A 27,445-nucleotide genomic window follows, 5' to 3' on the forward strand; every position below is an offset into this window, starting at 1 on the left:
CAATTGGTTTCCGGGTCTGCTCCAGCAACAATTTTAAGAGGCCAAATATGACTGCATAAGTGCAAGGGCTAGACACAGCCTCCAAAGTTTAAATTTGTATCAGGTTTGTCCTAAATATACTTAACTCCTTAGCATGTTATTTATTTCCTGAATAAAATAATCTTCCGTCCTATCTGTCAGATTTTGAATTATCTCTGCCAAGGAAACAAACTCATCTGATTGTACATAACTATTTCACTTAGAAATACCTGCATGGTAACACTGCCAGTCAGTATGCTAAAATTAAGGCAGAGGTTTCTTTCACTACACCTCTCTCGTTTTTAGAGGTTTAGAGGTTAGATCTAAGTCTTAAGAGCCATAATAGGAATTCAGTATACACAGGCAGATTGAAAACACTTTATTTTATATATGCATATAGTCTCCATTTCTTTCATTAAGAACCTCAAAGACAACAGAAATTAGCACTTAACATAAAGGGGAAAACCCTTTACCAAAAAGCAACTACATCTGCATTCAAATGTTCAATTAACCAAAGTAACCAGCTGTAGAATAACACGTTCTGAAACCAGTCGCAATACCACCTGCAATTTTAAATAAACATTCAAAGTTTCTATCCTAGTCTCCTACGTTGGCTGAATATAATTCTCTGAGGCTTTGTCTGTATTAGCGAGCAGCACAGCGTAGTTAGTACAAACTGTAGAGCAGAGCACCAACTTCCACATGGTTTTTAGAATCCTTGATCTATTGCCTAATGACACAGGTAGTATTTACATTTACACCTACGCACACACACACACACGTTCTACTTGCTTGGTGCTGTAACTTCACATTTTTCAGAAGACGACCTTAATACCTGGAGTATTAGGAAACAGATGCTTTTATGCAGTCAATGACAATCGCCAAAAATAGCAAACACAATTTCATGTCTTTGCAGGAATCTCCATATGGTCAGTGAAAATGGAAGTACAAGCATAAATGAAACCATTTTCACAGAATCACAGAATTGTATAGGTTGGAAAAGACCTTTAAGATCATCAAGTCCAACCATAAACCTAACACTGCCAAGCCCACCACTACACCATGTCCCTGAGCACCTCATCCAAACAGCTTTTAAATCCCTCCAGGGATGGCAACTCCACCACTTCCCTGGGCAGCCTGTGCCAATGCTGGACAACCCTTCCAGTGAAGTAAAATTTCCTAATATCCAGTCTAAACCTCCCCTGGCGCAACTTGAGGCCATTTCCTCCCGTCCCATCACTTGTGACGTGGGAGAAGAGACCGACCCCACCTCTCTACACCCTCCTTTCAGGCAGCTGTAGAGAGCGAGGAGGTCTCCCCTCAGCCTCCTTTTCTCCAGGCTGAACAACCCCAGGTCCCTCAGCCGCTCCCCATCAGCCTTGTGCTCCAGACCCTTCCCCAGCTCCGTTGCCCTTCTCTGGACACGCTCCAGCCCCTCAAGGTCTCTCTTGGAGTGAGGGGCCCAACACTGAACACAGCATTCGAGGTGCGGCCTCACCAGTGCCCAGTACAGGGGCACGATCACTGCCCTAGTCCTGCTGGCCACACTATTCCTGACACAAGCCAGGATGCCATTGGCCTTCTTGGCCACCTGGGCACACTGCTGGCTCATATTCAGGCAGCTGTCAACCAACACTCCCAGGTTAAGTTAGTAACCCTTGGGCAGTTTCACCTGACTCAGAACACTACCATTTCACTGTGCAGCTGGGCTCAGATGGCTGCAAGTAGCAGAACACAAACGATAAAGAGGAACATCCCACTACATACTGATGGACTTTGCAAAAAACCAAGTTTTTTTGCTTTTAGAGCACAGCTTCATTCCTTGGAAATACTGATAAGAGAGCAGCAAAAGACACCGCTGCTCTCAAAGGCACCACCTCTGCTGGTAAATGAGCGTGGGACTTAACCCCTCCCCAGTGTAACAGGTAAAACTTTCAGTGGAGATAAAGCACTCCCAGTGAACACAGTATCAACGGGTTCGCCTCCCAAAAGTCTCCATTTCATTCAAGGAAGTAGGTGGTATTTGGGTAAATAAAAAGAGAATTCCTGAAAAGTTATTACATACTCAGCACAATTTCCTGAAAAACAAAACAAAGAAATGGAGACCTATCTTGAAAAGCCATTACCCACACCCTTCTACTGCTCGTCTAGGAGCAAGCAATCCAGCCCTGCCGTCCCCCAGCTCAGCCCCACGACTCCTCTCACCACCGAAGGCAGCGGCAGGGTAAGCAATGCAGCGCGGCTGCTGCAAGGCACCAAGACAGCTGCTTCTAAAGAAAAGGTGGAGGGCAACCACTGCGTGGGCAGAGAGGAGACCCGGGGATCCTGAACCCACCTCCATCCACAACTCCCACGGTCAAAGTCCTACCAAGTCTCTCAGCTTCCCTCAAAGGGCTGTCACTGACGCCAGGCGTTCTCTGAACCCTCGGTTTTACCCCAAACCAAGTCAGCTTGGATAGGCAAATCCAGCTGGTGAGCTGTATATGGCCCAAAAAGGAACAACCTACCTATAGGTAGAACTGCATCAAAAAGCTTCTCGGGTCCCCTACAGCTAGTTTGTTCTATCACATGCTTGGTAATACAGGCTCAGGCTGCTCTTTTCCAGGGTCTGTTCTTGGCAGCTAGGTGTTTTAAGTTTATCATCGCTACTGACTATCCGAGGAGTCAGGGCAAAAAAAGAAGAAAAAAGTGTTTGCACCAAGAATTCACAGGTTGCACTGACATTAAAGATGAGCTAATACACAAAATTTAAAATTCTAGACTAAAAATAAACAAGAAAAACCCCATCTGCAAGCATTAAAGACTAGGCAAATTCCGTAGTTTTCAGAGTTGCAAAGGAACATACTGAGAATTAGTGAATCATTATATATGAATCAATAGCAGAATTTGTAGAGGTATCTTCTAGAGCTTTGTCACCATGCACTGGAGATTTTTGAGTCAGTATGGAATTAAATAGTTTAATTTTTAGAAAGGTTACATTCTGCATGGGTACTTCTGGCCTGATTCATTTCTTTACAGTGGTTTCTATTAGACATCAGCTAAAGGTCATTCCCAAACCTTGTTTGAGCTGAAGGATGAATTCAGCCCATATAGCATGATAGCCATTAAAAAAAAGAAAAAGAATTGGGACTAACCATCTCAGAAACAACCCTTCTGAAGCACTGTTTTAGCAAAGCTGAAAGAAGTAATAGTGGATATCGCATTTCTAAGTTAACAGAAATCTACACGGAAATAGCGTCAGCTACTGCTTTCAAAGATTATTTGTTCAAGACACATGCATCTAAAAAGCTGAAATATTTTGTCCTTTATTTCACAACATTCAAATAAATTAAACTAAATAAAACCAGTTCATATTTTAAAAAAATGTACCCCAAGAAGAGTTCCTGAGTCATTCAACACTGTGCTAATGTAATATGGTTAATCATGTTAACCATATTAAAAAAAGGCAATATTTTCCACTTACAGTCTCACACTACAAAGGCTTCTAAGAAAAACAGAAAATCTTAATGACTAGCCTTTCAGAAAACAATTACAGCATACAGCGGCTGTGCCTGACCTCACTTCCTGACATAGTAAAAATGCCGAGACTCTGGAAGACTGAAACATTGGCCTTCCCTTTTCTCCAGCCCAAATTCTTCTCAACCAGTGCTGCAGTCACCCTGGACCCCGTCCAGCTCCCGAGGATTCGCACTGAACTCAGTGTTCATTGATTCATGCCTACTCCCCTCTGAAGTCAGCGCCTCAGCCGAGAAAGCCGGGCTCTTATTTACATACAAACCAGCTATTATGCTCCCTATACGGAACTAGCACAGCAAAGGTAGCTAACTGAAGTCTGTGTGATACTAGACCATCCTGCCTGAAGTCTGGAAAACAGCATGGATTCTCATGAGTCATTTTGAAATTAAAATCTGAAAGAGTCTAAAATAGTTTCAATCTGAAGTGAAATCAATACGCGATTCTAGTACATGCTAGTAGTTACTAACAAACGTTCACTAAAACCACTGGAAACGATGCTTGCTGCATTCCGAAGCCTCCTTCGGCCACTTGCCAACATGCGGCTTGGAACGAGACGCCACGTTCAACTCACTGTCACTTCCACTTGGATGACACAACAGAAACAACTTTACCATTACAACAGTCATATTTCTAAGAAAAAGTTACGACTGGAATAATTTTCCTGCATAAACGCACCGTTTCTGTTTTATCAAGAAATTTGGAACAGTCACCAGTAAACACCAACACCACATCAACAGTTTTACAGACGTGGTTGCTCTTTAGGCAGTAACAATAAATGGGCAACTATTTATGTGCAGGGCATGTAAAAACAAATAAAAGTTTGTATATTCATTAAACATGCTTTATAGTACTATACGAAATAAGAAAAATTTCATATAGTGAAAAAATAACTTTTTTGTTGGAATTATATCCTTTTATCATATTAATAGACTATGAGATTACTTATTGTGCAAATGTGTAGCAGTGATATGTATTTAGCAAGTTTTAGAAATCCTGTTACCTCATATTAAAATACTTTCCTAGTGTATTAAAGTTCCCTCTCCAGAAAGATATCACACAGAAACTAAATGGGAGGGGGAACACTGTAGATAGAAATGGATCAGCTTCACTCCACTGTCCAGAGTGGAAGCTGAACAGATTTCATAAACAGTAAAAAAAAAAAGTTTATAATCCCATACAGAAGCGATCACAAAGACTGTATTTTCATTAGAGTAAGTGCTGGATTTAACATGAGAAGGTTCCTATTCCAAGGAGCTTATTACTTAAATGGAGACACTTTTTTTTTTAAATACAGTATGCCTGAGTTAGAGAGAACAATGTGTCCAGGCCTAAAGAGGAAGTCTGATGGAGAGCTAGAAATTTAGCCCAGGCTTCCTGATTTCTAGGTTCACTGCCTTATGCAACCTTCTAGCCTGATCGTAAGTTTACATTTATTGCAGGAAGTAAACTACTACAATATTGCTATTTATTAAAAGCAGTATTGTATAAAAAACCTGAAGCTTTAATTCTACCTTTTTATATTAATAGAATTACTAATTAGTATTTTAAATATATATTTACTATACTTTTTTATATTATATACATTTATTTTCTCTAAGTGGGGAAAAAAACCCCAGTCTCATTACAAGCAACTTCCTTCACTAGTGTCTTTTACCTTTGGAAAAAAGTAACATTTAGAACTGGATCCATGGACATATACGAACCTCACGTAACCTGGATAAAGAAAACTTTGAGACACTGCCACGCCTTAGACTCCAGAAGATCTCTTGCAAACTGAGACTTCAGATTATTTTAAACACACTCTAACCTGTCAGCTGAATTTTGCATCAGCAATCTCTGAAGGTTGTTAAAAAGAACAACAGTAGACCCAAACAAAAGTCGTCCCCAACCTCAGGCTAAGGAATAGCCTCGTCAAAAAGATCAAACCTTATTTATGAATTCTAAAAAAACCTCACCCCTCCAGATTTGAAATTTATGCCCCACGCAATTTTGAGGTAGGAAACATTTTGGAAAAAAAGATACAAGCTACTCTCTCCCACCCAAGTTTTTCAAATAAACAGTATTACCAAGGTGTTTAAGATATCATCCCAATCCTAAAATAGTTCTCCTCTGCCGCAGGACCACACGTGAGACGTTCTAGGTGGACTGGTTTACTTTTAGCAAGATTAAGGGAATGAGAGACTTAACAGAAGCTCAGTTACAACTTTAGCCCTGAAGAGACCACCATCACTCCATAACAGTCATCTGTTCAAAACTAAATATATGTTTTGATTAAAACGTTGGAAATAATTTGTAATGACACCCAAGTGAATTTGTCTGCACCATCCTGTATGAAGTTTGGCTTCTAGCCAGAAGGGCACCGCAACTTTGATACTGAAAAGGTTCTTCGTGACTTACCCAACAAATGTGCTCAGTCAAACATTTTTAATACTTACAGCTGTGAAAAGCCCAATGTCATTTTGATCTAGGTACTGCTAGGACCTCGCAATTTTGACCTAGGTGAGGTCTGTGACCCAAGTAAAATAAAAAAAACTCAACAAAATGCCCACCCCAACTCCACAGACACATAGTACAAGGTTTCCGCACTCTGCGCCAAGTGTTTTCTTCTAGAAACTCTTAAAATCTTTTTCTCTTTTGATGTCTAAAAAAGTGACAATTCCAAAACATCTCTCTGTGTTTTCCAAAAAGTTTAACTGTTACTTAAATGCTTATCATTCTAAAGTAGTGCTAATAGTTTCCACGGTAAAATATAGAGGTGACCACAAGCCTTTTATCACAGGCCAGATAGACCTTCTGCCCTCACAAAGACCGTCTGGGGATCAAACACATCAGGCCAGTCGCCAGAAGGACCTCTAGTAACTTCCTAAAAGCTGCAGAAAGTTGGCTGGCTCCTGCGGACTGAATGACCCACGGAGGGGGAAGTCAAGGTGGAAAGGCTCTGTAGGAGAGCTAGGGGGGAGAGCAACTAGCAAATTACAAAAGGACACTTTTTTCCTACAGACAATTAAGTATTAATGCTCATCTCTCAGGGTACTGTGATACCTGACTGCCCATAGAAATTCTCCCTGAAGGAGGAGTAAGATTGAGATGGAAAGCCCTCATATCACGGACACCAAAAAACCCTAAAAAAGCAGAGAAACAGCAGATACAACATACTAAGACACACGGGAACTCTGACGTAAGTGACAATATCAACTTTCATCCTCCCTTACCAATCTGGATCAGGTTCCTGATGTGACTGCGCCAGGAAAGCAATAAAAAAAATTGCTCCCCTCCACCCTCAAATAGGAACTACACAAGCAACCGCCCACAGCACTTAAAAATTATTTTCTAGCCTGAAACTACATCCCTCAAGATTTGAGAGCTCTGCTCCATGGGGACAAAAAAGGGAAATGCACAGCCTGAAGGGTAGTGCTCACCCTAGAGGGTTATACACGTTTTCTGAGTAACTGAAGAACTTCTTGCTGTTCTTCACAAGAGAAACTCCATTGTCGTGAGCTGGGAAGAAAGTTATCTGTCAGTGCCCAGAGTACGTTAGACTGGACCTGTTCTTTAACAATATGCTCATTAGACTGGACCTGTTCTTTAACAATATGCTCATCGGTCATGTTAGGGCCGTGTCTGTCCTCTTAATTAGTCATTTATGAGGCCTGTAAGGTTTGCATTAACAGTTTCTATAACACAAACATGACATTACTCCTAGATAAATATTTTCCTTCATTGTTATAGTTATTTTATGTCTTTACTGTTATTGCCAGAAAAGCAGAGTCATAACCTAAGCACTTCTGTGCTGCTTCCTAAGTGACCAGCCCCATACAACAAAACCCAGTAGTTCCTGAAAGGTCCCATTCCTACTTCTAGAAGTGTTCAGGAGAATTGAACATCTCAAAGGGCTGAGCCCTTAAAGTGTTTCATTCTTATTTTAACTTTAAAAAAAAGTAATGGGATTAAGATATTTTCCAGCTGTATTGCTGTTGTTAAAAAAAATAATAATAATTAAATGCAAAACTGACTGCTTCTTTCCACCAGCTAGGAAGATGACATGTTCTGGCATAAGCCAAGTTGCTCATTTTAACGTCCTAAAGCTACACAAAGCGTGAAATTTTTAAGCTTATATGAAAAAGCTTTTAATAAATGCAATGTAACAACATATTTATTTTAAATATGATTTTCTAAGTGTGAAACTGTGTCCCCTGAATTTCAAAACATTGTTGTGGTTGTTTAGGCCTTGAAGGAAACCAGTTTATTTACACATTAACAACATACTACTGAAATTCTATACCCAAATGTCTATCTAAATCACTTGGAAGTTACAGAAGTAACATACACCACGGTTCATGGAAAAGTAGTTCCAGAAAACCTTCTGACCAGAGTCACACGAAGTAGAGCGCACTGTTGAAATGCAAAAAAAATTATAAAAAATGAGAAAGGAAAACCCTACGAAGAACAAAAGCAGTGATGGTGTCCTCACAGGTCTCATGGTGCAGTCACAACGTCAACAGTGGTAAAGAACAGCTGGCAAAGCTAACAGGCTATTTATGTGCAGATAAAATACACACGGCTCTAGAAAGACAACCCTATACTCTTAAGAGCACAAGTCCTACTACGTATCTGAAAATATATCTTGGTGATAATGCAGTAATGGCCACAGAGAAACCTTAACCGGTCAGCAAAAAGGCAGCTGGAGTTTACACCTTTAAGTAACTACAGAGCTGAACAGATGAAGCAAAACGTTTAAAACCGTGCCAAGATATACAAGATGGGAACTACAAGTTTCTACAGGGAGCAGCACGTGCTCCAAGATTCTGAAATTCAGGTTAAGTATCTGGATAACTAAGTACAATTCTTCCCTATGGGAAAAATTCGGTCTTGAGGTGGAACGTAAAATTTAATCCCTTTTATGATAATTTTTCCCCTTAAAAGAAACAAGTTCTGCCCATTTATTTACCAACCTTCTTCAAATTCAGGGCAAAAAGTTCTGTTTCAAAGACTGGAAACAATCCAAAGAAATGGCTATTGTATGTGCAGACAAGTCCACTGCAACAGGAACACATATTCCATAGCACCTTGTTCATCTGCGTTTCCTCCCTATAGCAAGGAATACCTAGTTCACAGCAAGCAATAAATATTTAAGTATTTTTAAAAGCTTTTCTTATAATCTTCAAGTAACAGCTGGCTGAGGACCAGCCAGCAAAGTGGCAAATTTAAGGGTACCCCGAGCTTGGATGCTCTACTTTGTCCTATGCGATGTATTTCCCGACACCAAACATGCCACGCTGCGCGTTGTACAGATGCGGATGTCAGTCTGCTGAACCAGTGAAACCTCCTGGGATTATGCCAGGGAAGCACCAAAACTCAGACCGTTTTAGTGCCAGAGCTGTGTAATACCTGTCCTAAATTAACCTAGAGAGCATTATGGGATGGCAGACACCAGCACAAAGTTGGCACAGCTGGTATGATACAAACAAGATCTGATCCAAAAGTTATTTTCCAAACACTTGCATTCCAAATCTTGAACAACAATTTGTTTTTTATTTTAAGTTTGACTCTAAGAGAGAGCAATCATCCAGATTATTAAAACCAACAGCAACGACGCTATTTCCAGGAAAGGCTCCCTACCACAGGACTGGTCAGAGCAGCCAGCTGTCGTCTAATCCAACAAAACAGAAGTAATATCAGGACTTGACAAGATTAATACAAGCAGGAGTTTGCTTTCAGGTTTCTGTAGACACTAAGGAAAGCAAAGGCTGATTTTCCCCTAGCTCTGATTCAACCTGCTTCTGCGAATCAGAAGTGTGCTCGATGATTCCTGTCAATGTATTGATACAAACAAGCTTTTAAATTTAAGAACTCTCTTACAAAACATGACTTCAAAACCAAGCATAAAAATACAGCAAAAGCAAAGGATTTCTTCAAATTGTAAGAGATTATGCAAACTTCAAGCAAGGAAGAATTATTTTGATACACAATCTGAAGACTGTTTCCCTTGCGCAACATGAGAAGCGGTTCAGGCTGTAATGCCTTAGCTGCAGAGCGGATCAAATTAGTCTAGTTAAAACAGGTTATACTTAAACCAAGGGCTAAAACACACCAATAAATTACTTAAATTACCACATCTGAACAGTCTCATAGTAACAGACCATGTGCATTTTTTTAGTTCATGGAAAATGCAAGGTAAAATGCAAGTATGAGATCATACACGAGGTTTAAGCAAACACACTTCACCCAGCGTTTCTGACAGGCCAGGAACGTGCATATAACCATTATCGCAGTTCAGCTGATGCATGGTAACACACTAAAATAATTTGCTTCTATGTCTGAGCTTTCAATATTTATTGGTAAATCAATTAACCTGCTACAGGTTTGGGGATGTAATCACACCTTTACATAAGAGTGTAAGTGTAAATTGTCACAGTTTTGAAGAATCTAAGGATGACAGTTTATATATATGTTTTTATAAAGTTTATATTCTAAGAGATCTAGGCATTAAAAAGCAAAATGACAGTTTACAATACACCAAAAAGGTGTTTACATAATATCTTCCAAAATGGAATAATTCTTCTAAATAACCATCACCACTGACATTTTGAAATGGACAAAAATGTATTGGTAAGCAGATTAAACCTTCTGATGAGAACAGTCATTCTGCTCAATACTAGCATGTACCGTCTTGCAAGTACTTAAAGAATACTAAACCACTTACATCTGTGCAAATATTAAAGGCTGCCTTTATTCCTTCACGTAACTGTAACATGACGAACCCAACTCAAGTGATAAGTTAATGGTACCGATCACTTCACTAGTTTGGAACACTTTAATACTTCACATGGCAGAACTGAAAGCAACTGATCGCCATTAAAGAGATATCAATGTTGAAGCTATTTAATAAAGGGCATGAAACAGCAGATAAAAATACGTCATCCAAATTTATAATGCCGTGTTTAACATGGTTAAACAATTTTCCTCCCCAAATATCTACTCAACTCAGGAGACTATAACATGGTTACCAATGTTTTTTCCTTTATATCTTGTAAGAAATCCTTCTGATGATTGATCTTTCGCTCACAGGACGCTTTAAACTTTTCTCCCCAAAGACTTGTTTTGTACTTACTTACGCAGTTTCACATCACTTTCTATTCTACATTGATTAGCTACCATTCAGTTCTTTACTTGATTTCTTCTGTTGCATTAGACAATTGTGAAGCAAACACGTAAGGGCTTGGGAAGATGAGATAAACTGCTGTTCACAAAGCTGAGACTAGCATATTACATTTTAATTTTGGTGCCTAGTCATAACATGAAAACTAATTCTTCATTAGAGGGGGACCTAACCTCAGCAAAAATACACACCCCCATCACAGAAAAACTAAAATCTGCTTGGATGCCTTTCAATTCAATAAAACAGCACGTTAGCTGTGATGCAACGCAAAAATGCAATTCCATCCTCTGACGCAGCTGATGTGCGATTGCTTTCCTTGATGCAGCAGTCACGTCAGGCTAAGGAATACACTGTTGTCAGCTATATGCAGCCAACATCACGCATACCGTGATCAAAAACTTGTCAAAGGATAGGGTTAATTAGTGACCATATAATAGTTGCCTAGTATCGATGGACACCCATTTTGAGCAATATTAACAACTGCTGTCTTCTAATCCACAGATAGATGGTGAAACATGAATTCAAATATATGAATTGGAAAGACCAGGCCTCCACCAATGCAGCGGGTGGTTCTATACCTAAACGTTGTTTTTAGAAAAAGCTTGATGATGGTCTTCAGGACATACGTCAACTCTTCAAAAAATGAAAACAACTACTTTGTGTCTTTACATCAAAAAGGTGATTTCTTATTCACAAGTGCTTTATACTGCATCTGCTTATTCTCCTCCCATGTAAAATATGCTGTTCTAGCCAACAGCTTCTAAAACTTGTCTTTACTTTTGGCTACTTGAACTTTCAAGAATGCAATTGCCGTGGTTTCATAAGGGTCTTGCAGTATTGTACATCAGAAGATAATTCACAGGAATCTTCATTAAAAAAAAAAAAAGTTGGAGAAATCTTGCTCTCACAAGTGCCATATCGATGGCAATTTTCTGACAGATTTCTTTCCACTTTTCAAGCGAGTCAGTTCCATGATCTGATCAATTCCACCACTGAGGTGCTCAATTCCATGACTCCAACTAAAAACAATGTATCTGAGTAAGGCCACCTAGTCCCTCACTTATCAGTATGCTACCACCCACTCCAGCTGTTTTCTACGCAGGAAATGCATTTCGCTAAAAACAGAATTTACTTTCTTTATCCAAAGGCCAATTATGCGAGTCTCTCTCCAAGACAACACTTCCAGCTACAGGGGTGGGGGGAAGGGAGAGAGAGAGAGAAATTAATGTGGAAATAAAGGTGAGGTTGGTACCTTATAAAATCAATAATGTTTATGTGGAAATATTGAACCTCTTCTTACCTCAAGAACTGTATCAGTTCTTCCTTCCCCAATTCATTTTTTTACATTTGACAATAAGTTATCAAAAAATTTCTTCCAGGAAAAAGAAGAGGGAAAAAAAAAAGGAGTCCTAAGTTTAGAAGTATGTCAAATACTTTTATATTCTTTCACCTTAAAGTGTTACTTAGAGACTTAACAGGAAAAAATGCTTCATAAAATCTGAGAGAACAGTAAGTTATGTCTAATTACCGTTGACACTCTCCTGCCTTGAATTTGCTCCTGTTGATAAATGTTACACGGTCAGCGCCTGCTGTAGTATGAGCAATGTGCTGTACTGTCCCTCAGTCTTCTTTCTGCAGACAAGAAAAAAGTAACAGTAATTTTCTTTTCAGTGACTTGGCAAGCATAAAGTTTTAAGAAAAAAGGCTGCAGAAAACAACCTACATTCAATAAAGCAGCAAAAGACATCAGAGAACAGCCAATGATTAACTCCACTAGAATCAGCAAATAAAGCCCAAGGAAGACTCCACTGGGAAAGAACCAAAAGACCTTACGCAGCCTTCCTGCATTCATTCAGTACCTACAGAATGCAAAACCTGACAACTGCGTGAACGTTGCACACACATTTAGTGCCGTACTAGCCAAAGACACTGCACTGCTTAAGCTGTGATCTAATTAGTGAAAGGTAACTTGAACGCTATGAAGACGGTTCCCGTATGAAGTGCATTCTGCGGCAATTAAGTGTATTTACCTAGTTATCTACTTGGCGCTCTATTCCTCCATATGACAGTAACGACGAAAAAAACCAATTTCCAAAAAGTATGTAAATGTATCCAAATTTAAATTACCATGCACATATTTATCCTCTGATAGGGTACATTGAAAAGACAAAAATTGTACAATCTGGAAAACACAATCACAGTTTACTGTTATGGGGCAGCACAGCTTTATTCTAGAAACTGTTCCACTAAAGATGCTCCACCAGGAGAAGGTAATGAAGAGCTTCAGTAGTCGCTGAAGCCATTCAAGACATTGCATTTAATAATGTAAAAATCATCATCTTTCTCAAACGACTGGATCCAGTACCAAACTCCAGTTCCGAAACCATTTGCACACTGAAGATTGTAAATTGCACAGTTTTGGCTCTCCAAACTTCGGAAGTCTTTACAAATACTAGCCAATTCCCAATATAGTTTTTCTAAAGATAAGGCACAGGCACATACGTTCTGCAGTTTTACTGGAACACTGTAAGAAATCACTGCCCCTGTAGCTCACTGAGGTAGTTTATAAGCTAAGCTGGCTAACTTTGCACTGAGCCAGCCAGCAAAAGCTCACAGCTTCCTCCAGCAAACACAGCAGATCCATTGTTATTTTCCCCAGAAAGGTGATACTGTCTTGAAGTCGCAGATGTGTCTGAAGTCACAGCCTAATAAATGTTCTTCCTGAACTACTTTTAATGAGACATGGGCAAAAAAAATATAAAGCATCAGGCCCCAATGCTGGAAAAGTGAATCTTGAGCAAACGGAGGCATTTTCCACATCAATCAAGATATTGGGAACAATAGCAGATTTACATTAAGAGGGAAACGGACTAAGGGCTCCGAGCCAGTGGTCTGTCTTTGCTGGTCAATACACAGAAAGGATTGTGTTAGCACCACTGAAAGAATAAATTATCGCCGCTTTTACAATAAGCTCTTCAAGAATGCAATAAAGAGTTCAGTGTGTGCTCCTCACTCAGGAATCCAAAACTTTTCAGTTAAGGTCTGGCTTGCAGCAAAGATAACAGCTGAAAACTAACCATCTTGACCTTGGTAAGCTTCATGACAACTTGCTAAAAACAGGTGAAAAAAATGAAAAGGTTACTGCTCTGATACTCACCAGCCTTGAAACCAGAGCAATGAGCAACCACAGTTTTAAATAGCGACAGTTCAGACCTGATCGTTTTGAGACAGCAAAATTAGAAGTGAGAAATGTAATTTTTTTCCTAAAGTCTCTCGACTGTTGCAGTATTACTAATAGTGAGGTTTTCTCATCTGCTTTCAGAGATAAATTTAAAATTCTTCTCTGATTAAATGAAATGATGACAGGAAATGAAGAAAATATGTAACTAGGGAAGGAATTCTTACAGGATTTCATAGCCGCTTCTGACTTTGATGCAGAATATTGTAAGAATGCCTTCCCAGTTGTGTATTTTCTTAGAAGTTACAAGCTTACTTCTACAGTTTGACAAGAAGTCTTCCAAGTTGGGGAAACAACAGGTCATCAAATAAAAGTGCCAGTTTCAGTCTTCCAAGCTTAAAACATGTATTTTAATTTGCTTGAAATTCACCCTAAGGGATTCCAAAACCTTTTTCAGTAATGGGTATACAAATGGGTCTACAAATACATACATAGTACGGCTCAAGCATACTGCATTTCCCAGTGGGGCTTTGCCAAGGCCAGGCACTCTCGCTGGTGAGCAGCATGCTGGCATTTTTACTGTTTGCACAGTACATATGAAATCTGTTTTTTTAAGGACTCACCAAACCTTTCCTAAAATAAACATAAAAGATGAAAGATTGTTGGCATGGGTGTGACAACCCACACAGTCAACACGATGCAAACGCTAGCCTCCAAAAAAACCCAAACAAAAGACCGTTAAAAGCGTTATAGAGAACATTTATATTCAACTGTGTTGCAAATTTGGTTTCAGTACAACATCAAAGAAAGATGCAGTTTGTGATCAAGGGTTGTGGCAGGAAATGCACTTGTGTAGACAAACTTATCTTTATTCTCTCTAAAGGTGAATACACGAGGAGTTATTGTTTTAAACTATTCTAACATCCAATTCCTCAAAACCATTGGCAAGTAAAACACTGTGGTAAAATGAACTACCAAATTTTACAAACAAAAATAAGCTATTCTAATATAATGGGAATGAAAACAGCCTGCGATACGTATCTGTGCAGATACAAAGCCCAAGAGCTGAAATTATTCCATCTCATTGTCAAAGTGCTGCTTAATTGCAGCGAAGGCCAAGTTTTTCAAAAACTTGCTGCAACAATACTGAGCCTACAACCGAGCGAACAACTTGTAATAGCTTGCTCCAGGAGACGTTTAAGACAGTCAATCCAAATCCTGTTTATTCACAGACTGCTGTGTTAAGAATGACAAACTAAGATCCAGGATACCAATGAACACAAAGTAAATTGCTTTGAACTCAGCTTTATAGAATATTAGATTTATTTGATCCTAGCTAAGAACAAATTATTCCCAGACAATAACAGCATTCCAAAACTTCCAGAGATTTGGAACACAGTAAGGTAAAAAGACCTCAAAGAGAGGACGCTGTAACAGCTGGCTGTTTTTCAACATGCGTGGCTACACACACAGAGCCTTGAGAAAGTCAACATCTTTCTTATTTACCACCTTATCCTTTTTCACAGACAAACTACAAAAAACAAGGAAAGGAATGCAAGTGTGGGAAGCAACTCGGGTTTTGCTTCTTACTCACAAAGATACTGAGCAAAACACAAAGTACTTTCTTCTACACTGGATATTAACTCCAAGGTCAATTTATTGGCTTAAAATACAGAGAGGATGCTTCCCTGGTTAAAATGCTAATCTGAGTCTCAGGAAATCTAGATTCAATTCCCTGCCTCACCACATACTTCCTGTGTGACCTTGGGCCATAAATATTTCGGTGCCTCAGTCTTTCCATCTGTGACCGAGATAGTATTTCCCTATTGAACCAAGTGTCATAAAGATAAATACATTAGAAGAACATTAGGAATCACAGGCCATAGGCATACGTGTACCGGGCTACCAAATAACTTATCTGCAGCAGAACCGTGTGTCAATATTCACAATTAGGTGTCAGCTAAAGCAAGGAAGGACTGCCAATGTTAAAAACCTAGCTACCACAGGACAGAAAAGACATCAAATATTCGAAGAATGGATAGAAATTGAAACCTCCGTTATGAAAATAAATTAGCTTTACAGAAAATTGCCGTCATTCCAACAAGAAGTCCGAGGAGCAAGTTTTAAACAGAATCAAAACTCAGAAACCAGCTGAGAGCGAGCTGCTGAGGGAAGCCAATACACCTGCCAGCAATGCATTATTACCCTGTTTTCTGAGATTCCTGCGATGGGCTGCGCATGAAGCGCCTCAAAGGAGAGGCAGCGGAGGGGCTGCTGAGGCTGGGGGCCACGAAACCCTGGAGACGCTCCCCCAGCCCTCCGCAGGAAAGCAACCCCACGTTGCTGAAGTTAACAGCCTTTTGTAAGAGGCAGTAAATAGGACCGCGCTGAAAAGCAGTCACAGTAGGGTCCCCACCTTTGCTGCTGCCCCAAGGCAGAGGGGGACAAAGCAGAATGGGGGAGGGTAAGAGATGGTCACCACCCAAACACTGGATGACAGGACTGACCTCCCCCTGCCCCGACCCCAGGAGGAGCTGGGGGAGGTGTCTGGTACTCGAGCTGCTGATCAGCCAAGGGGAACAACTCGAAGGCTACGTGGCATTTGCAGGCAGCAGCTCCGGCTGCCGAGGAGGGAGAACGGAGCCGGGGGGGGGGGGGGGGGGGGGAGCTGGTGGAGGGGGGAACGACTTCAGATCTCACCCCCCTCTCCCCAAAGAAATGGAAGAAAAAGGAGGGGGGAGAGACGGAGAATGTGTGCGTTGGGGAGAGGAGCGGGAACGGGCGGAGGGAAGAGCGAGTCCGGGGAGCTCGCTGGCATTAACCCCATCCGGGGAGGCACCGCGGGGCTCGCTGAAACACAGCCGAGATACCCCCGCCCTGCGAGCGGCACCGCCGCGACCCCGGCCCCAGCGCCCTCTGCCTCCCCTCCCCTCCCCAGCCCAGCCCGGCCCGGCCGCCCGGGGGCTGCCGCCGCAGCGGGGCTGTCCCGTTAGCAGCGCCCCCCCCGCACCCCGCGCCGACCCCAGCCCCGGCACCCCAGAGCCCCCGTTCTCCCTGGGCAGACCCCCTGCGCCCCGTGGGGCAGCCCACCCGTACAGCCCTCCTCCTCCTCCTCCTGCCCCGGCTCCCCCTTCGCCCTGCCTCCGCCCAGCCCGCGCCTGCCCCAGGCAGCCCATCCTCCCCCATACGCCGGGCTGCCCCCACCTGCCCCGTGCGCCACGTCCACCCCAAGCCTGCCCCATGCCCCGGGGTCCCCCCAACACCCGCCCCATACCCCGGGGTCCCGCTTCTCCCCTCAATCCCCCCGCTCCCCCTCGCCCCACATGGCGGGCACCCCGCTGCCCCGCGCCCCGTCCCACACGGCGGCCCCCTGCTGCCTTCCCCCACCCCCCACCCCGGCCGCCGTCCCGCACCCCCCCGCCTCCCGCCACAGCCGGGCCGGCACCCCGCCGCCTTCCCCCCGCCCAGCCCCGCCTCGGCGGGCTCCGCTCCCCGCCGCGGGGCTCCGCTCCGCTCCCCGCCGGCGGCGGCGGCGGGTCGAGCCGGCCGCCAGCTCCTGGCACTGCCCACCGCGCCTTGGGTGGGGAGCGCCGCTCTCCCCCGGCCCGGCCCCGCCGCTCTCTCCCGCCCGCCCCGGGGGGAAGCGGGGAGCAGAGGGAGCCCACGGGAGCGGCCCCCGTCTCGGGCCGCGTCGCGGCGGCCCCGCGGCAGCACTGACCGTGCGCGGCGCCGCAGCCCCTGCCTCAACCCCGGCGCTGCCGACCGCCAACCGACCGTTCCGCCATGATGGAATGCGGGCACTGCGCCTGCGCCGCCGCCGGCGGCTGGGGGCGGGCGAGCGGGCGGGCGGGCGCGCCAACCACAGGCCGGGCCGATCTTCGTCTTCAGCCACCCGCTCCCGCGAAAAGGGGCGCGGGGGGGCGGCGGGGGAGCCCGCAGGTGGCTGAGGAGGCCCCGGCCGGGCGGGAGCGCGGGCCCGCGGGTGCCTGGCGGGGGAGGCAGGGCTGGGGGGCGAGGGAGGGGACACAGCTCTTCAAGGCAGAGGTGGCACCGAGTGGAGACAAAGGTGCCACGGTGGCCGGAGCGGCCGGCCGGCCGGCAGCCACCATCCCGCCATGACCGAGACCCGGGCCGTGTCCCCTGAGGTGCCCCCGCGGCCTGCAGCCGCCGCCGGGCCCTGTCCCTCTGCAGACGGAGTTGGTGGCACCTGATGGCGGATGTCCTGCCTGGGCACGGCCTGTCACCCGGTGGCACAGCCAGCACCGCTGCCTGTGCCCCAGCTGCGACGCCCAGACCGATGCCCGACTCTGGCCGGGAGGTCTGCGGCCTCAACCCCCGCCGTGCCAAAACCAGGACAAATGTGGTGTTTTACGCATTTTATACGCTTCATCTCCCCCCCCAACTTAGGGGGATAGATAGTCACAGCACGTGCAAAGACAAAAGGCCCAAACTCTAATACTGTGTAATAATATAAAAAGCATTAAAGCTGATGACCAGAAGAAGCCAGGGGTATTACGCCAACTGTTTGAGCGGGCAAAGCGAAGAGGAAGGCAAGATCTCGCTCCTGGCACGTCAAAACGCGGAGCCTGACACGCAGCTCCCTTCTCCAGGTCTGCTCTTACCCCTCGCCGGAGCATCCCGAGCCCTCAGGGCCACCGAGCCCTGCTCCAAAAAGGATCAAGGGCAGGGGCTGAGGAAACACAGCGCAGGCTGAAGAGCCTCTCTGGCACATCCATTTCCCCTGCCACAATAAATTTTGTGCTCTTCAGCTTATATCCACTGGACAGTTTGAACAGATACGTTTCCATTAACGTGTTTTATGCAAGTTTGAGGCACATTTATGAAGCCGTGATTTAAGGAATATTTTGTGCACAGCATGGGAGTCCGCTTCTGTGTGGATGCAAAATAAATGTGACGGCCGTGCTCTCATACAAGCTCCACGTAAATTGTGGATCACAGCAGTTTAGAAGAAAAAGGTCAAACCGGACGTTTATATGCAAGCTATATTATGTACATGTGAAGAAACTAACCTTTTAAAACAAATATCCATGTGTTTACCCCTGGACTGATCTTAGATATATTTTTAATGAATATAGGAAATTTTATAATGAATAGAAGAAATTGTTTATGTCAGAGAATTTCTCTCTGGAGACTAGTGGAAGTGGTTGATTTGCCATACTGAACAACCTATGCTAAACAGGACTAAAATAAATTCCCATCCATCTTTTTAAATAAGCAAGCAGTGTTAAGGAAGGCCAGAGGTGGTGGTGTCTGCTGAATTTTTAGGTGACTAATAACTTACCTTGTTAAATAAATGCCACAAAAACACTCAGTGTAACTTTACAATTAATTTTACTCATATTGGCCCATGAAATGATGAATATGTTCTCTGCAAATTGATAGCAACCAGTGAAAGAACAGATAAAAAACATCCTCAGATTGCATCTGTGTGTTCGGCACTTGCTGAAGCGTTGTCCCTTTCCTCTCTTTTGTTGTATTTGATCATCTAGCTATGGCAAGACTTCACTAATGTTTTTGAATTGTACATTTTTTTTACATTTGTTTTGGGGAGAAAACAAGCAAATGCTATCACCATGCTTTAGCATCACTGAAAATATACATTTGGTGCAGAATAACACTGCTGGTGCATTAAAAGACGGCTTTTGCAAGGAGCCCATTACCTTTTCATTCTCTGATCTCTGTTGCCACCTGTATTTATTTCAGCTCCTGAATGGATACGAGAGCTTCTTTGTCTGAACAGCTCATTGTAATGCCCTTTGGGATCTGAAAAGCAAAATTTGGTAGCTGGATCGATGGCCAATTCCAGGTAGAGAAGGCAGGGGAAACCTTTCCCTCTGAATGAGATAATTGGCAAAATCTCTGTCATGGTCTCTGCACTGAAATTTCCTCTTCTTTCTACCTCTTCCACAAGTTTTACTGCACTGATTCTGGTCCAGAAAAGCAGCAGCTCCTACTTTTGCCCTGTGGAATAGTGCGGATCAGCACATCACATGTTTTATTATGGTTGAAAAGAAATTAATAAGTCCTTGTGCCAATAAAATAGATTGAAATCTTCAGTAAAAGATTCAGAGGAAAAATAAGCTGCTCCTCTGTTTTGAGTCATATCTTACTTTTGTCACTAATACTTAGCTCTTTATTTCATTGACAAGTCCAAAATTCTTTAATTCCAGCTCAGATTTAAGGCTTGTGAACACTTCAGAAAAGGTAGAAGACAAGTCCAGCATGGGACTCGGTGAATGCAGACCTGCCTTCTGCATTATTGTGCTCTAGGAACAAAAGGTTAGTTAATAATTTCACCTTTGAGAGAATTCCTGGAATCTTCAGCACTCCATCTCAGGAATCTTATAACTCCACAGGCTCTAACTAATCTGCAGCGAAGCGTATCTAGTGCCCCGGGGATTTAATTTCTGAAGTCAAATATTTGTACTTAATTTTTGGGAGATCCTCTGAAAGATACCCATCAGGATGCGATTTGGAAATTTGAAATACATTGCATTAAATGAATGTTGCTGCTGAAGGCAGCAATTCAAGGACTATTTTGGCTTCGCAGGCTCAGTATTTATTCATTGCCAGCTAAACCTTAAAAGTTATGACTAGTGGTGTTGTATGATATACGAAGGTCTGATTCCTCGTCATGAGCGTACTGTGTCTGGTACTCAGAATAAAGAAGGTCGTCGGGGGTGAATGCTGAGCATTCTTTGCACTGAAGGCTATTGGACCTCCCAGCTTTGATTATTACAAGAATTCCTTTGTAGGTAATAATGCAGTATTTTAGCACTCAGAAAAATCCTTTTCCTTTCCCTCCGACCTTTCATTAAATCATTTTTTCCCCCTTAATTTTCCATTCTAAATATACTTTATATCCTAGCGAGGTAGTCACTGGTAATTCTAGCAAACATGATGTCTGATGGAAAAGCTTACAGAGTCATTGCTAGTGAGACTTAGGATGAAAGATCTAAAAACTGCCCACATTCCACAAGCTCCAGGGCTTCTTTAAAACTGAAATTGCTTCAAGTACGAGAACTATTCCCACACCGTGGAAAATAAATGACCGAATGTTTGCTGCCTACATCCTACGTTCAGATTGCTATGGGATGACAGTAAGGGAAAATTTTTTTTCAGCTGAAACTGGAAACTCTATGGCCAGTCGGTGAGGCTGAAGGCACATAGGCGGGCGGTTCCAGATGGCAAAGCTGCACAGAAGAAATATTTGGCAGGAGTAGCATAGTGACCAAACTGCCTGGAAAGAAGGCCCTGGTTAGATGGGTCAGAAATTACAGAACAGCATGGAACAAGTCTGAGGGGAGCTTGAACTATATTTTGCAATTCCTGGAGAGCCATAAGGACTGTGCAAGGACAGTGGTGATGCCAGGTTTCCCACACCAAGGCAGGCAATGCTCATCTTGAGTTGCTGGATTAAAAAAAGTTGGATTTTGAGGAAATTATTGCCCAGGCTGTCCTTTCAGTCCAGAGAGGAAGAGGGTAGAGAGGCACACAGCCCAATGATACTGGGGAGAGGGAGTGGATCCAGGCCTGGGGAGAAGGAATTAAAAATAGCAGAATATAAGATCAGAGAACATTTGGAGAAAGGAAGAGGAAAGAGAAAAGAAACAGCCAAAATGGGAAGTGGAAATGAGTCAGGAGGGAGGGAAGAGAGCACAAATGGGAAGAAATCTGGGGTTATAAAGGAAGGGCAGTCTCTGGAATGGAAAAGGAGAGTTAAGGAGAGTCTGTCTTAAAAAAACAATGGGAAGAAGCAGTGCCAAAAACACGCTCATTCTTCCATTAGAAAATTTTGAATTATAATTTCTATTTTTTCTTTGCTAATTCAACTGCCTAGGTGAGTTAATAAATAAAAAAAAAGGGGGGGGGGAATATTAAAGAAATGGAAAGGAAAAGCCTTTGACAAGAAAGGGGAGAAAAGAGAGATAAGAGGAATATTACAATATATTCCAACCTTACAACATATTCCTATGGGCGGGGAGGTTGCTGAAAGGCTTGGATAACAAAAAACTGCTGCTTACAGTTGGCCACAGTAAATACCTGGATGCACAAACCCCCTCCAAACCAACAACCCACTTATCGTGATGATTAGCAGCTGCTCTGGATTTCTAGTTCCAGCCCATAATAAAAACTTTTTTTTTTTTCCCCATACTTGCATGGCAGTAATGATGATGATTACGGTTATTTTAACTAGTGTCTAGCAACTCCTCCCAGCTCTTGAATTCATTAGGAGCCGCCAACAAGGTTTTGGAACACATTAGCTTCATTTTCTCTTATTATATACAAAATACTGTTGTGTACACTTTAGGAGGGACCGAGGCAAGGCAACCTGGCAAACAAACTTTTATCACACAGCACTTTGTTGGAAGTGTATGTGCTTAGATCCTCAAAAGTAAACCATGTATACTGGAGCAGATTTTCCGCCAGTATGTATTGGCATCGCTCCATCCACCCCAGTGGAATTAGGAGTGTTTTCTCCAGCTGAGGATCTGGTCCACCGAGAGCAAACCAGCACTCTCTGCTGTATATTTTGAAAGAAGCACACTGGGAAAAGCCTGTAGGGCATCGGGAGCGGGAGTTTCCCTTGCAGATAGGTGAAACATGCCTGCTCTGCTGCGTACGCAGGTGAGCTCATCCCGATTCCAGAGAATTTGCTGTTTGTTTGCTGTTGAACGCCTGAAGCAAGTCATCACCAGCAGAAATGATTTAAGGTTAATCAACACTCAACAAATAGGTGATACCATCAGCGACACTGGATTATACCAGCACTCCACTCCACACTCTGTATAGTTTTGTCCGCTATGTCATTAAAAAAATAATGCCATTTTAAGTGAAGAAATTAAACCGAGTTTAGAGATTTTCTTTTGAGTCCAGTAACATTCACAGTACTTTCTGCCCTCTCAGTGGGCACGGTGGTTTATGTACCTGTTGTGTTAGAACCGGAACAGTGGTAATCTTACTGAAAAAGAGAGACATCTTATGAAGAACAAAACCAGATTCTTGTCATCAGTATGGACAGGCCAGAACGGATTGGCAGAGAAGTTTGGCAGGTGATGGAGATGCAGACGGACACTGCGTTTTGCTTTCTTCTGCGCTTCTTTCTCCAAGCAGGACCCAGAACCACCCCGTGGTACCTCTCCCAGTGAACCCACCACTCCAGACCAGAAACTCTTCGCGCAGAAGTTCTCACGTAAAATCCCACGTGAACGCACTGAATATCATCACTGGATCCACAATGCTGTCGGTACAAAGTGATGATAAAGGTGCAAAACAAAAGCCCTCCGCAACCCACAATAAACATGCCTGGCGTTTATGGCTGTTGTAAGCGGCACGGGATGAAGTTCAGTGCCTGGGTAATTTGCACTTTGCACAGCACATCTGTTTGACGACTCTTTCTCGCGGTCGCTGTACGGCACAGCCTGTGTGCAAACACCGCGTGTCCTGACCTAGAGCTGCACCCGCATCTTCGTTCGCTCCGGCCGTCAGGTTTGACCGAGTTCATTGGAAACGCAACCGGCTCTATTAGGAAAAGTGAATTACACCCTGGCTTGGTGCTGCAGCCCCGCTGCTGACCTCTCTGTGTGCAAGGAGAAGCTAAGCTTGTCCTTGTCACCCACACTGGGAGCAGGGACAGCCGGAGGTCTCACCTTGCTCGCTGCCAGAGGATGCCTGTAAATAACAACAGAGGATGCCAGGGAGCACTGAAAGGCAGCGTGACTCCTCTGGAGCTTGACACAGGCTGCCGATCAGCCATGGCAGACTAATTGCACTCTGGCTGATTTTGAAATGAGGGGGAAAAGTGGCTGGAAGGGCCTCTTCAGAGCCAGCAGGATCCCTGGAGGCTGAAGGTGCCGAGAGCCGGGAGCATTCGGCTGCCTAGCCGTCTTCATCCGAATGACTGGCTGCTTATATTGAGCAGCAGCTCTGCCTCCTTGCTGAACTCGGCCCCTGTAATTAACACATTAACGTCTGCTCTTTGCTGCGCCATGAGAGGCCGGGGGAAAGTGCTGTTTGTCGGAGGGCTCGTAGCAACCGGTCCCAGCGGCCCCGCAGAGCCTTGGAGAAGCGCGTGCAAGCGCAGGAGCTGCTTGGCCTTCTGACCGAGGGGAACGCGGCACCCTCCAGCTCTCCTTTATCGCCTAGCTGGCCGCCACAGCCCTGAGCACTGCCAAAGCGCTGATGCTTCCTTCGTCTGAAAGCCTGGAGCGGGGTGGTCATTGCTCGCTTCCCCTGGCCCCAGCCTGGAGCTGCTGCTCTTCTGCAGCACCACCACGGGAGGAGATGGGTGTGGGACACCTGCCCGCTCTCTCCCACATGCCTTTACCACCTTCTGCAAGGTCTTTCTGCTCAGTTCCTCCTCAAATTATTCAGCATGGGCCCAGATAGGAATCAAACATCCCGATTCAGTCTAATTCCAAACACTAGCTGTGTTTACCCATAAATTTATAACTCTTCCCCCAAGCCAAGAAGCAAACAAACAAAAAAAACCCAAACAGGCTGAAGAACTCCATCCTGCAACAACGTGCTGGAAACAGGCAGGCCCAAGCAATGCTGGGGGAAGCACACGCAATGTGGCACCGTACCTTTTGTTCCAGAGCAAAAAGATACAGCTGAAGGAAATCGCGGTCTCCTTGCAGAAGGGAGCCCATCCCGGCCTCGCTCCCTGGTGTTGCAGCATCCCCAGAGCACACGGGAGATGCGTCGGACATCTCAGCGGCGGGAAGACTCAGGCTGTGAGGAGCTGGAGCGGAGTCATCGGGTAAATACACAGGCAGTTCTCCAGCCGACCTGGTAGCGGTGCCAGTGAAGTCAGGTCTCCTTGCCTTGCCTCTATTCATGGTTCTAAGTAATACGAGTAGCTGGATCCTCAGAAATGCTCAAAACAACCATAATTTAAACATGTTAGAGCCGGAGGATGCTTGTCCTCGCTCTAGCGAGAAAAGGAGAAAGCCAAAATGAGTTCACCGCTAGCTTTTATAAACTGGACTGAAAATGTTTAAAAAAACATCATTGACATGCTTTACTGTTGTTTTGCATGAAGATAAAATTTGCAAGATACTGAAGCACCAGGGTCCTGAGGTTTTACCCCAAAGATAGGGGATTTGGAAGGAGCGGGTTCGCTCCCCGGGCTAGGCTGGGCAGGGCTTGTTTCCTGCTGCATGAAACTCAGCTGCAAAAGGTCTTTGGAGAGCGAGAACGAAGCATCAGAGCCAATTTCTGAAGAACAGAGAGGAGGGGAAGGGCAAAAAGGGAAGAAAGCAAGCAGAATAAATCTGAATTGTAACAAAATTATAGTCTGTATTGAAATTTCCACATTTGGAATTGATTTTTTCCACCAGACAAAAGGCTGAGACTTTAGTTGTTGAAATACCGATCTCTTTTATAACTTGTTCTACATGTCGTATCTGGACGAGCTGCAGGTGAACCACCAGCAATAAAGGACTGCTGCAATCTGAAAATATTTCCGTGTCAAGTGCAACGCGATGCTCTTCCCTTTGTTTGCATGGTTTTCTCTCCGGCTGTGCCTGTGCTGCAGGTTTCCTCCCTTCCATCAGGTGATGCAGGTTCACTCATTTTCCTGGCTGCTTCCCATTTTCTAACTCCCACCCCCTTCACCTTTAGGGAGTAAAAACCATCTCCCTCATGGCAGCACCTGAGCACCGAAATTTCCACTTAACTACGTATGCAAAGAGTTTTATTTGCATCCCTTAAAGCTGTAAAGCGTGCTGGAAGTGAACAAAGCTGCAGCACCTTCGTGAAACACTGCTCGCCTATGATCAGCGATCTCCCTGCTCTGTTTTAACATGGGTTTTCAATTGTTTCACTCTATTTTCCATTGTCTTTCTTCAGAGTGCTATTTCTTTCCTATCTGGCATTTTCTTCACTGTCCCCGAACAACCTCTTTTACTTGCTCTCTCCTACAATAACCCCATTCCTCATTATTGTTTCCATTCCCTTTTTTGTTTGGTTTTTTTTTTTTTTTCCCACTTGATGGAGGCCCGAGGGCCCCTGCTCTGCGTTGGGGGTTCCTCTTCCAGCCACAGCACTCGGCAGACACGTCGGAGCTGGAGCACCGTTTCCTTCGCGTCGGATCGGTGGCTGCAGCGCTGCAGAAGAGGCTCACCGTGCTCCCCGACGAGCATTTTATATCTGCTTTGCAGGAGCACACGTAATCTATCAAAGTGCAGAGCAGCGATGAACCAGGTCTTTGATGAAGGTCTTTGATGCAAATAAGAAGCAGCCACATGGCATGAAGCATTTGGGAGCACTTCAGGCTAAAAAGAAAAAAAAAAAAAAAAAACAGAAAAAGAAAAAGATGCAGCTGTGAAGAATACAAATATTGGCTCCTCGAGGAAACCTCCATATTGTATCCATTATTGCAATCTACTTATTTGTTCTGGGCTAATGCTCTCCATTTTGAGATTGTCATGGATCTAGTTTCCCATCCTCAGAGAGCAGACGAGAAGGTCTAAGCAGCAATGTTCTGCCTGAGGTAGCTGCATAAGGAGTCTTTCTCCGCTGTCTGGCTGACAGAGCAGATTGCTGTGTGAGAGAACCTGCTATTAAAATGAATAAGGACCCTTTTGTGCAAGAGAAAGCAGAAAAGAAAAAAAAAAATTGGCTTCTTCCCACCTTCCCCATCTTCTCTTGCTATGAAAAAAAAAATCTGCGCTGCCTTCCTCGCTGCAGCTATTGTGAGCGCCTTGCAATGGAGACTGCTGGAAGAGGGGAGGTTTTCCGAAAGCTCCTCTGCAGAAACGCGGAGTGCTCGCTTTGCCGAGTTTCCTGCCAACGCCGTGCTCTGGAGAAGGGGCTGGCGGTTCCGGGGGCTGCGAGCGAGGCCCCGAGCAGCTGCCAGCTGAGGTCGTCCACGGGGATCGACGTGGGGCTCGTCTCTGACGCTCCAGCAGTGAATTTTCCCATCATCTGCGAGAAAAGCAGAAGAAAGTGAGGTGTAAGCAGTGTACGGAGCAGTTACGTTGCTGCGAGCGTGCCCTGAAGCTGCCTTCGCGCCTGGAGCCCGGCTGGGCGATGCTTCTGGTTGCCACCACGGCCTCGCTGGTGGTGAGCTCGGGATGAACGTTTCAGCTGGAAAAAGGTGGCGGAGAGTGGCCTGGTGCTCCGGCATCCGTCACTGCCTCCCTTCTTCATTTACACGCTGGGAATAACAGTCGCTCCCTGCTCAATAGGGAAGTTAGGAGCCTGAGTTCGTTAGAGGTTACTCTGTTGGTGTGGTAATGGGGGTGAGAGAAGTACGGCAGCGATGGAGGACAGTTTTCTGTTAGAGCTGTGAGAGAGGGGTGAGAAGCTGCTCTCTGCCGGGAACTGATTTGAGACCCCCGAGCCAAACGCTCCTCTGCTATAGCGAGGGGCAGCTCAGCCAAGCCCCGCAGAGGAGCATCGCCCTGGCCGCCACGCAGCGACAGAGGCCCCGCGTCACGGCGGGTGCAAATGCCAGTCTCCGTTAAACCCAGCAAATGGAAAAGTTTCGCTTTGCATCCCACTTACAACTCGTTCCTTATGAGGCTGGGTAAAGCGGCATCACGCGC

At 44.5% G+C, this 27,445-nt stretch overlaps 1 protein-coding gene across 3 annotated transcripts in view; it reads right to left on the minus strand.

Annotated features, from left to right (window-relative positions):
• The window catches only part of LOC140658720 (fibronectin type-III domain-containing protein 3a-like), a 50,565-nt gene extending 32,871 nt beyond the window's left edge, over nucleotides 1–17,694 (minus strand). For 2 of the 3 annotated variants that reach the window (XM_072877442.1, XM_072877441.1), the window contains exons 1-2: nucleotides 17,590–17,694; nucleotides 12,222–12,325 (exon numbers count right to left, since the gene is read on the minus strand). The gene's annotated coding sequence lies outside the window, so the exon portion shown is untranslated. The remainder of the gene's footprint in view (nucleotides 1–12,221; nucleotides 12,326–17,589) is intronic. The other variant, XM_072877443.1, reaches the window with a different exon arrangement.
• Nucleotides 17,695–27,445: the final 9,751 nt, after the last annotated feature.

The sequence above is a fragment of the Ciconia boyciana genome, chromosome 12 (assembly GCF_034638445.1).
Source record: "Ciconia boyciana chromosome 12, ASM3463844v1, whole genome shotgun sequence".
NCBI classification, from domain to species: domain Eukaryota; kingdom Metazoa; phylum Chordata; class Aves; order Ciconiiformes; family Ciconiidae; genus Ciconia; species Ciconia boyciana.